At 40.1% G+C, this 12,421-nt stretch overlaps 1 protein-coding gene across 1 annotated transcript in view; it reads right to left on the reverse strand.

Moving 5' to 3' along the window:
- The window catches only part of LOC121718967 (interferon-induced protein 44-like), a 247,328-nt gene that overhangs the window by 8,229 nt on the left and 226,678 nt on the right, over window positions 1-12,421 (reverse strand). The window lies entirely within an intron of this gene.

A 12,421-nucleotide genomic window follows, 5' to 3' on the forward strand; every position in this document is an offset into this window, starting at 1 on the left:
CCCAAAAGTTCTTCAATGAAAAGTTCCCAGATGAGCAAATCCATCTGGCGGAGTCAGGTTAGTTACCCCTTGCCCTTACAGTGAAACAGATGTATTCAAATAATCGCCTAACTGGGCAACTCTGTTAGCAAAATCTAGCCCCAGTTTCCGACCTCTGACTCACACATTAAGTGACGTGAATGACGCGGAATGATGATGTTTTCACTCTGAGAAAGGTTTTTTCGAAGCCCATAAACGCTAGGTAAGTCTACGTGCGCACCTGCCAGGCTACTCAGCTACGATTAGACAAAGAATTCCCCGTGTATTCACTCCAAGTTGGCCTACCATAACTTACCAACTCTACACTGTAGACCATAAACTGGCTATTTATATGACCAATGTATTTGTTCAACTTTATGAAGCAGAATTACGCACTGCTACTTGGAACGTAACACATTTTTGTTGGCAGGAGAGAGAATGACAGCGATTAACAAATTGCACTTGTTGCTGGTTACCAATAAATGGGGCCTACTATATATTTTTTTGCAAACAACAAAAACAGAAAGGATGGAGACAGCAAAGCTAGAGATGGGCAGAAACAAGGTCAATTGGTAGAAATGCTTGTCAAAACGTTAGGAGCTGGATGTGTGGATGAATGAAGCACAAGTATGCTTTATGTTAAGCATGCACACTGTTTAAAGTTAGTCTACAAGTAAACCAAAGTTAAATTTAGCTTTTTTAGGGCTGGATAAAGTTGACCAAATGGATATAGGCTGTGAATAAAGTAGGCTACTTTGTTGCTCCAACCCTTCCAACGTTAATGGGGACGAATGTTGACATTTTCCGTATTTTGCGTGAGAAACCCGGGAAATCTCCCTTATTTTCATTGTTCAATGTTGACAGAGCTATGGAACGAAAGAGAACGTTATATGGCGACAGAAATCAACAATCAAACAAGCCACTTTGATTTTTTGCTGTTTTCATTAATACAAAAGATGGGTGACCCCCCCCCCCCCTCCTAGACAAAAAAAAGTTAGGTGACCCTCCCCTCAACAAAGAATAAAAAGACATGACTCCCCTATTTTCCTCTGGTGGCCCCGTTTATAGAGCGTCACAGTCCCGCCCCTCCTCCGAGAGAGCTTAGTTTCCGGAAGTAAATTTCCCATTCATTTCTCCCATTGACGTTTTGGAAAAATCCGTATCTAAAGAGTTTTAGAGCATGTCTTAGGCTAATCAGCTACGGAGTAACTCATAAGCATACAACATATCATTTCGAGTGAAAAAACGAAGAGAAAGTCCAAAAAAAGTCAAAGGTACAAGACTGTGTACATATTTTCATTTCCGAGCGAAGGAACTACTCATCCCATAAACCACCGCGCCTCACTGAATAATATAAGCAATGCACGAACCAGCGCGATATCATTTCCAACTGGGCGGCGACAGCACGCGAACCCTTTCCTCCAAACAGTGATTTTTATATAGTGAATGTGCAGTTAATAGCAGTTATTTCAGGAGTAATCGTGCAAATAATTGTGTTTTGGTATTGAATGTTATATTTACCATCGTGCATTTTATATTGTGTGTGTGTGTGAAAGCGGTTAACGTTAGCAACATTGTGCAGTGCTTCATATCTGACTGCCATCCTGATGCATGGACCGGTGCATGGTCTGCTCTTGGACCACCATATTCAGTTTGCTGTGAATTATTACGCAAAATGTTTATTAAATGTACGAAGAAGTATTTCTAGGTTAATGATTGATGATATGACTCGTACAGTATGAAGGCTACAGTAGCCTAGCTAATGTTAACTAGCATTACCAACCTCCCTGCAAAACTCACCACACAACTTTGTAGGTCTTGTCCCTCATGCTGGCCCTTACAAAACCCACAAGCTAACCCTCGGACACACAACAGTCAATAATGTGACCTGATTTAAAGTGGTTTTCACCCCTTTGGACACTCTTGATTTCGTCCTTGAAACAGTGAAATATTCACGGGGGCATGGACGGTTTGCTAACCATTTTACTACAGTGTCTAGCTGCTAGCCGGTGGTAGCATTCAGCTTGCATGTGCTATCAGCTAGCTAGCTAGTTCAAAAGTTGAAGTATTTAATGAGATACAGGGCTTTTTATGCCTCGACTAAGTTGATGTGTCCTATAAACAACAATTAATGTTCATAGAAACAACAAGGTCACTAAAACATTATATTAATGTTAGCAGCATTATAATGACATTCTAATGTCTGAAAGGCTAATGATTAGCCTTCCGGCTACCTGAAAAGTTAAGTGTTTAAACTAGCATTCAGTGTTATACTTGATGGTGTATTGGCCCTGACTAAGTTCGTGTGATATATAAACCGCAATCCTTGTTGATACAAGTACCAATGTTCGTCTAGAAAGTTTTTATTCACATTAAAGATTTTCGCCATAGGCAGTAAAAGACTCCGCCATCTTTGTCAATAATTTTCGCTGATAAAGTTTAAACTATGATCATAACGGCCTTTCCACCAATCAGAGGCATCACTGTGGGATTGTGGGATTGTTCAGGATTGTGGGTAATGAAGTACTTATCCAAGACATCGCGATTAAAATACATTTATTTCAAAACAAGGTTAGTGCTCCTTGAATTTTCGCCCTCTATATGACCATATACAATCGCTTAGTACAGCCGTAGCTGGTTTTGAGTCTACCATGTGCAGTTAAGTTTTTATGGCTTATACCCGAATTGTCAATGGAGAATTGAAGTAAGATTGCATTGAATTCTTACTTCCGGAAACTCCTGTGGGCGGGACTGTGATGCTCTATAAATAACGAACAGTCCCTAACCGGAAGTGAGGCAACAGAGGGCAGTCTGTTCAAGTTGAATGTATCCTCACACAGACTCAGAGGAGATAGTAAACAAACGCTTCTAAAACAGATAGTTCTGGTCCTTGATTGTGATTGGCTGAATCATGTTTAATGCCCTTGTAAACTCCTGCAGAATCTAGACACAGCCAACACATTGACCACATTTTCTCTATATTAGGCTACTGCAGCACCACAAATAGAGTAGCCTACTGAAGTGTGATGTTCTGTTTCCATGATGGCAGTTTCACTGGATCTAAACACAATTTGGCATCTATGGCCTCAATTGCATTGAATGTAGACATGTGCCATCATTTCTACCTAATAAATTGTTTTAAATGTAGGCTAGCCGTTTAAATGTGTTTTACCTGCTAGGCAGCAGCTTAGCAACAAAACATGGATTCCCTGCCATGTGTAATAGCAAGAAAGAAAATCCCCAGTGGACATTTCACGCCTTATCAAAAAGTCTGGCGGCTGTCAAGAGTGATGTTTTTTGCCTCAAAAGTAAAGCAAAGACATGTCCATGAATTTAAGGATTTTAACTGCATGCTGTTTAAGCTAAATGCTGGTTTCTTTTACAGAGCATGCTAAAATAAAACTTAAAAATAAAAGTAAAATAAAAAAATTATACTAACGTCACATAAATGTTGTAATTTCTTTGAATAGATTATTTCTTGGCAGAAGAATGATTATCTATGAATAAGTCGTTTCTCGTTGTGTGCCTTTTTTATGAAATATTGCCAGATATATGTAGTAACCATTTTAGAAAAGCAATAAGCTGCTCAAGTCCATAGGTTGCAATGATTTTATGACAGCTAAGGGGGGGTTTAGCACGCTCTGCTAGTGCGTTGTGCCTAACAATGGTCCTTATCTGTTCTAAGATCAGTGTAACCTACGGCCTCTCAGGGCTTATTGCTTAAGCTTATAACGGGCCACAGCCCTATAATTATGAGCCTCCTATGCAAGATAAGAGGCCAGGGAGAGAATAGGGGAAGCAAGAGGAGATGTGGTGTCAGAGAACCAGTGGTGAGTTGGGCAGAGAGAGTATTGGATTCAGAACTTGTTATTCTTATATTCACAAGTGCTTTATGTCCTGATGCCTCTAAATCGGTTAATAATCTGAAAAAGGTGGTACACCAATCTGAGGTGGAGATCCATAAAAATATTATTTTTGGCTTACTAGAACTCTTGTTCTGATTGTCATGATGGTTTGCTCTTTGATTTACTGTGGGTGCTATTGTACACCAATCATGTGTAGCTATTTTTCATGAGTTTCACGAAATCAGTCTAATCGTGTACCTCCTTATTTGGGTCTGACTAACTTTGATGAAACCATTTTAGAATCATTTTTATTTTGTGCATTTCCCAGTGGCAGTATTTGATGAAATGTTCCAGCCATAAAGGCTGAAAAATGGGGACTGAGAGAAAGTGGAGTAGAACATAATGTCCAATATTCCAATATGTTATTACAGTACCATCACCAGGTTAAAGTCCAACAGCAACGTCACAAGTATGATTGATGGTATATATCACGACTCTACAGCCGACCTCAGAGACAGAAAGTCTTGAGGTCTCGCGATGTAACAAATTGCTTTGCTGCAGAACACACATACAAATCAGGCACTGGCTAGAACAAGGTAGCGCTGGAGTTTCTCAGACATTTGTCATGGCAGAGCCAGCAAAAAGAAGCAGAAAGCGAGTAAACCGTTGTCAGAGGAACAGGGGAAGAGGAAAACGAGGAATTTGAGGATATTTGAAAGTAAACTTACTCCCAGTCCAGTGTCCTCCAGGGATCTGGCAGCACTGTGAAACAAATGAATAATACTAATGAATAAATTAACTAATGAATCAGAGAACACCAAAAACCTATCAGAACAGAAACGGAATCAGAACGGAAAATTATAACCTGGACACAGTCTTGGGGAAATCTTGGAAAGGTCCTAAATGTAAGGCAGATTATGGTTGCTGAATCCACTAAGGGGTGCTGGTGATTTAACAAGAAGAGTGTCCTTACGTGGAAAAGAGACAGGAGGACGAGGAGGGTGCTCCTTGGATTCTGATCCTCCCATGGCTGTTTCTGGGGGGGGTGAGATCATCTGGTATGGAATGTTTTGTTCTCATTTTGATCACAGACATCAAAGACATTCCAAAAGATATCAAACATGTTTCATACAAATACTTAAAAACAAACATACTATCTTTATCGGTTAGCACTGGTAGCACCACTTCACCACTTCTCATCTGTGAACCTGTGGGCAATCTTCATACTGAGGCCCAAATTTGTAATCCTTGAGCCCTTTTATTTTATGCACCGTAAATGATAGAGATTGTCATCCTCAGCTCCTGTGCCAGGTTGCCCCAACTGCCAAAAGGTTTTGGAGTAGTGTGAGGGTCAGTTTGGTACATTTGGATTTATAACATGTCTTGTCTATGTTAGCAACTTACATGGTCGGAACTATGTGAGTACGAAACAACTGTTTCCCAAAATGATAGTTTGAACTATAGTGGTGCAACTTACACAGTCCGCTGCATCGTTAAGCTACACATACAAAAATGTGAGGTTTCTGGCAAACAGTTGTGGTTAACGTTTGGCAATGTTCCAGCAAATTTGTAGCAATGTCATATGCAATTGAGGTTTGTCACCAGAAGATCAATGAAAGTTTGCAATTGTTGGCTAAGTGTGGCAGCAAATCAATGGCGAACACATTTGCCACTAATGGCAAACTTCTTATTGCTGGAAGTTTTCCTCTAGCGGCCAACATTGGCAAATATTTATTTAATATTTTCTAGTGAACTTGTTTTCACAAATCAGCAACATTCACCAGCATATTCTCTCCATAAAAATACACACACACACACAGACAGACACACATACACTTATATACACATAGAAACTCATGCTATGTGTATGTAAGTGTGTGTGTGTGTGTGTGTGTATGTGTATGTGTGTGTATTTTTATGGAGAGAATATGCTGGACTGATCGCCGGTCATATTTTGTACTGCTATGTGGTACATCTACATGTGTTTTTTTTTTGTTTCTTTTACTATGATTTATGATAAAACATCATATAACTAATGAAAACATGATAATTTCATATTTTTTTTTTCATATATAATTGTTATATTTTTTAACAATTTACACAATTAAATCTTGTTTTAACAATAGGAATATTTGTAACTTCGTTACCATTGAACTCTGTTACCATGACTTATGAAACATATATCTTAGAAGTACGTCAAAACAGTCACAAAATCGTTGGTCATACAGTATTATCGTAAACAAGTATAGAAAAACTTCTGTGAGCTTTTTAATGTATATTTTGAGAGCCACATGTTTGATGATGTTGACTTTTATGGTAAAAAATAATGCTAATTTTCTGTAATTCCGTAACCGAGCACTTTCTGGCTTTAAAATCATATAGATTTAATTTAATCAACAGACCATTTTGTGTTACTATTTAAGTACATATAGGCACATACAAACTAATTTATTGTTCTTAAATTTTGGTTCATCAATTGCTGAGTGGCACCAAAAAATCTAGTCGGAATGTAACTCTGTTACCATGTGATCTTCCCCTGCTGTAAGATGCAGCCAAAACCTGTGGATTGGCAGGGCCACATCCTGTCTGAACTTAAAAGCCACACCAGACACCACTACAATCAGCAAGACATCACATGATACACGATCTCTTGAAGGAGTTCTGATCGGAATATATCGCCAAATTTCAGTTTTCTGCATTATTTAATCAGGATAAACCATGGAAAAATTGTTACTTAAAAAGAAAGTTTGTGACTGGTTTTCAACACATAAGATCACTTATGGCCAGGCCAAAACTGAACAATAACTGATTCTGCATCATATCCACATGCAATATCCAGGGTCCCCACTTACAAGTCAAATGTAAAATTTCATGACTTTTCCCTGAATTTCCCTTACGAAAAAAACTGAATTTCCATGACTTAGCCTCAATATAATGCCTAAGCCATTTTGTTGCTAATGCAAACAAAGGTCTAGCTCAAATTGAGGAGAATTTTGTACTAAAACCAAAATGCCACATTATCTGGGCAACCAGATTTTCTGTTCTACTGAACCTATGCCATTTTCGCTATGTTCTTTCTTTGAAAACGACAAATCAATTTCAAGAGGTCAAAATCACGAAATCGAAACATGTCCAGTCTTTTATCCATTTGTCTGGAGTATTAAAGGAAAGGTTTGCACTAGCATGGGCATATAAAGTTATTAACGTAATAGTAATTTGGCCTAATCTGTTCTGATTAGGCTACAATACTTTACTACTGTCAACCAGGGTGGCTTCAGACACTTTTTATTTTTTTTTTGGAATTTATTTACAACCCTGAAAAAAAATCAGAAAGTAGACTCTGACTGATGATTGCACTCAGGAAGCACTGCACCTACACAACGTTAGTTTCAGTTTTTTAAATAAAAAATGAAGACAATCTATTGTCAATAATTGCTTCAGTCACCGGAAAAGCACACTGCTTATCAATTCACAAAAAAACCTTCCTTTTCTATTAAAACTTTGGTATGGCATAGTATTTCACATTGTTAATTTGGTTTGTGTAGAACAGAAAATTGGTTGCTACTGAAAAGTGACATCACACTTTAATACTCTATTAAGAATCTGCAATAAATTGCCTAAGATACAAAAATTTACCATTTCATGGAATTTCACTGAAACTTATTATTTGTTCACATTTGTATTATTTGTTTTCGTAGAAGGCTGTATGTTAATGATATCAGTCATCTGTATCTTACCTTTATGAGGTGGAGAGTTCTCTGTGTTGTTATACTGGCAATCAACACTTCATTGGCATGTCTTTGGTATCCACTTCTTCTGAAACCTTTTCTTTTTGTCTCCAAAAACAGGATGCAGTGACTGCACAAATGTCCGGTCATATAGGTTTAGTCAAGATTTTTTTTCTTTCTTTTTCTTTTTCACATGTCCAAATTTCCGTCAAGGATTCCCGGGACACTGAAAGACCGAGGTACACGACACTTGGTGGGCATGTAACCCCACATGGATAGCATGGAACCATCGTTTTTCGTTTTGATCTGTAGCCCCCCGCTGGACTGGACCCCCCCGAAAGGAGGGTAGGGCAGACACAGTTTTCTGTGAATATCTCGAGAACCGTAGGGTTTAGGAGGACCATTTTTTTTTGTATGTTGATCTCAAGGGGCCATGTCAACTCATTCCATAACCACTCATTTCATGTATAGCGCCACCTAGTTAAACACAAAAAAGTAAAAATGAGGTGTTGTAATCGCAGGTATCTGTGACCTAACATAGTCAAAACTGCAAAATTTGGAAGTGGAAATTGGAAGTGTAAGATCATTATGACACCCTCTGAATGCACGCCAAGTTTCGTGGAATTCCGTTCATGGGGGGCCACACAATAAATTAATTTCTGTTACTATACACCAACTGGCCTGTAGGTGGCCGGAGACAGTTTTCTGTGAATATCTCGAGAACCGTAGGGCCTAGGAGGTCCACCTTTTTTGTAGGTTGGTCTTAAGGGGGCATGTCAACCCATCCCATTACCAAAAAATTAGGTGTTTTCATCACAATATCTCTGGCTGACATGGTCAAAACTGCACGAAATTGAAAGTGTAGGATCATTATGACACCCTTCGAATGCATGCCAGTTTCGTGGACTTTCGTTCATGGGGGGCCTTACAATAAAATAATTTATGTGTACATTTAGTGTCCGTACACCAACAAGGATTCCCGGGACACTGAAAGACCGGGGTACACGAAACTTGGTGGGCATGTAACCCCACATGCATGGAACCATCGTTTTTCGTTTTGATCTGTAGCCCCCCCGCTGGACTGGACCCCCCGAAAGGAGGGTAGGGCAGACACAGTTTTCTGTGAATATCTTGAGAACCGTAGGACCTAGGATGACCATTTTTTTCCGTATGTTTGCCTCCAGGGGTCATGTTAACCCATTCCATGTACACACATGTGCATAAACAGATACACACGCACACACATACATTCACAGTAATCATACATATGACACATACTCACACAGTAGACGTACGCATGCATGCACATGCACAAACACACATACGCAGGCAAACACACAAGCACACACACACACACACACACATAAACATAAACGTGTACACGCGCACATGCACACAATTCAAGAATTTCTCAGAATTATGAACAGGCAAGATGGGGGTGGGGTTGTATAAGATGAATTTTACATGTGAAATCTATGAACTAATCATGTTTTGGTACTTGTTGTCTAATTGGCAAGTTTTGTAAAAGCACTCAGTATTACAATGTAACAACTATATGTAGGTACCCACAAATACATAATGCAAGTACAATGATAGTACCTGATAGTACATGTTGTTACACAGGTTGTACCACTGTACCTAATTAGGTAGGTACACTGTAACAGTGACACATTAAAATAAAGTGTTACCCAGAAAGATATTTGATAGTAGTAATGAAATATCAGCTGAGTTGGCTGTTCAGATAGAAAGATATAAAAACAATAGTGATAATTGTGCCATAAGAATGTTCATACAGAAACATAAACATAGTAGAGTTGAAATGCCAGGGGCTTGTTGCACAAAAGCAGAATTAAGACATCCGGGATAAGTTACTGAGCTGCGCTCAATGAATCCAAAACAAGAGCGTACAGGCTTAATTGGTTGCACAACGAGCAAGCCAGGATGAGCAGACACGGATTCATCAAGCTAGGTGAAACCTATCCTGGATAAGTGCACGCTCACAGCTCCCTCAAATAGACCCCGCCACCGATCACAGATTCACTGATTCACCATGGCAACTAGCGGCTTCATTGCTTCTTCTACGGTGTGAAGTAGGTAGCGATAGCCCTTTCACAACAGCAACAAACAGCAACACCTCTGTTTAGGAGAATATTGCAACTAGTGCCGCGACCACCACGCGCGAAATGGTTAGGCACTCCCGTGACGTCACATTGTCGCATGACAGGTCGGGAATGGCGATATGTAAAAGTTAATTAATGATCACAAACGTTTAAATAATGACAGTGGGTCTAGTTATATGTGATAACAATGTGTAGTAGGCAGTGGAATAACTATTGGTTTCTGTTTGTGGTGACTGCTGACTGAGATAAGGGATGAGATTAAATAGATCCTAGAACTTAGCCTGGTCTGGAGCAGGCTAGCTCCACAGAATAAATTGCCAAGGTGACTTATACCATAACATATCCTGCTGCCCCTATCCCGCTTTTGTGCAACTGGATCACGGATAAATTGAGCCAGGATAACCAAGATATCCCGGCTTAATCCCTTATCCTAGTTTTGTGCAATAGGCCACAGCTGAGGTGGCTGTTTACATAATAACGCATAAAAACAGTAAGGATCATTGTTTCCTATCTGAGCTGCACATAGACTTGTATGGGAGAATTAAAGCCACACCGACACACAGCAGGGGTATGGACTATTAGCCGGACAAATAGTCATGACTGGGGGAAAAATTGAAGACCCCGATAGTCTAACAAAGGATTTTTAACAACTTCAATCTGGCAGACTCAGTTTTCCTTGCGTCTGTGGTTTAGACAGGTACATTAGATATCCTCACAAGATAACAAATGCAAAAATGCAGTGCGACTAAGAATACATGTTATGACTTGATATTGTGCTCAGGTATCACATTACTCTCTCCCTAAGCTGTGCATGTCAGTGCCTGTGTTTTTGCAGGCAGTACAGGCTGATTTGCATGTTTTGACATGTTTTTCTCATTAAATATTATGGAGTTTAGCAAGCTGAATTTCTGCATAGATAGCTTTCTGCATGTATGACAAGGATACTAACATATGCCCACAATTGTAACTGGATACTAACAGCAGCCCAACTGTAATTGTGATTTATTTTTCGAAAATGACTGATGTTTAATTTTGTGTTGTTGTGGAGATGACTGAGGCATGAGGACAGCCTGAATATCGGAACAGTGGAAATTATAGCTTCAGCGAAAGTTCTACTAGGAAGGCTCGTAGTGTAGCTTTTACTCCTCCCATGCTTACATGGAGCCAATCTTAGCTTTGCCTACTTTTCGGGAAACCCTGCAATCTGATCATTCACTCATTCAATCAGCGCTAGCCTATAGGAATTCAGTGGACCCTTTAAATATGTTCCACCTAACACTGCTTCTGCTTCTCAGTACGCCGACTTTGACGTCCCCTCCACCTCCCCTCCAGCCACCTCTGCCAGCAGTCCACGTCCATCGGGCACGGTCTGCCTACCACATCATCTCCCTCCAGCCACCGCCACCAGTTGGTCTTGTCGTGGGGGGGTGGGGGGGTGGGGGGTAGGCTTCCCGCCCCGTCTTCATCATCCATCGGCAGGAGACGAGATCCACTCATCGCTGAAAGGATCCGAGACGGGGCCTACGCCAAAGACTGTTACCTATTCAGGACTCTATCATGCTTGTATCCAAGCCGTTCCTTTACTAATTAAATTGTTAACTGATTCTATTCTGTCTACTGAGTCTTTCTGGTAGAATTACTTAAACTTTGTCTGGAATTGCACTTCCACAGCCAGGTTGTTGATATTAATAAAAAGTAATGACATTTCTGTGTTAAAACTGCAGTTGGCAAGTCTGACAGATTGAGGGGACTTAGCCAAAATTCTGAATGTTTACAACCCTCATGCCCCTCCCCTACTACCACTGAGCATCCCCTCATGGAGTTTGTGCTCCTCAGTGCGCACCAGACTGCACCAGACTGTGATTGACAGTTAGATCTCACACAGCCTTGCTCTGATTGGACCAGAGGAACCGGAGGAATAAAAGCCTCTAGGTGAAGGTAGAAGTGTGGGTCTTTTTTATAGAAAAAGGCTGATTTATGTTGTTCTGTCGGAGCATAGTGTCGGTTTCAGTGAATATGATCAAAAAAATCTTGCCAACTGCAGCTTTAAGTTTTTTTAAGTTTAGTAGTCTATGCTGTTTATTAGTTGAGATGTTGGTAAAATGCAACAAACGTTTTGAAAAAAAAAAATGTATATCCTCTTAAAGGTTTTTATCAGCGTTAGAGGGGATACATCACTTCTGTTGATGTTCAAACACAACAGAGAGCTAGCTCGCTACTCCCTCCCCCTCCCTCCCATGCAATTAAAGCTCTCCTAAACATGCATCTCGGTTATTGGAAACACTTTATTTTGAGTTGTTGCCAATCCTTGTTGATAGCAATTGTTTTTGTGTACAGATCTCTGAGCCTAGGCTGCCTACAGAGACACAGTTTGTTGACGGCCTGCTTATGGGGCAGGCAGCAGCGGATCGTTAGGAAAGATTAGAGGAATGTGATCATTTATGTTTGGGCCTTTTTTGGGGCCTGAAATCGCTGATACAACCTTTAATTGCAAACAGGTTTGTCTGGGTTCATCCAGGATAATTAATGATCACATGTCACATGTCAATAAAGCCTTAGACACATCTTAGAACTTAGAACCTGAATGTGAGATTGTGCTGGAGCACAGCAGTACTGAGGCACATGCCCTTGTAAAGGGGGTCTAACGGACTCTATGCATCCTAGGTATGACTAAATGGAATTTCATGACTTTTCAAAACTTTCCACATTC

The sequence above is a fragment of the Alosa sapidissima genome, chromosome 9, assembly GCF_018492685.1.
Source record: "Alosa sapidissima isolate fAloSap1 chromosome 9, fAloSap1.pri, whole genome shotgun sequence".
Lineage (NCBI taxonomy): Eukaryota > Metazoa > Chordata > Actinopteri > Clupeiformes > Clupeidae > Alosa > Alosa sapidissima.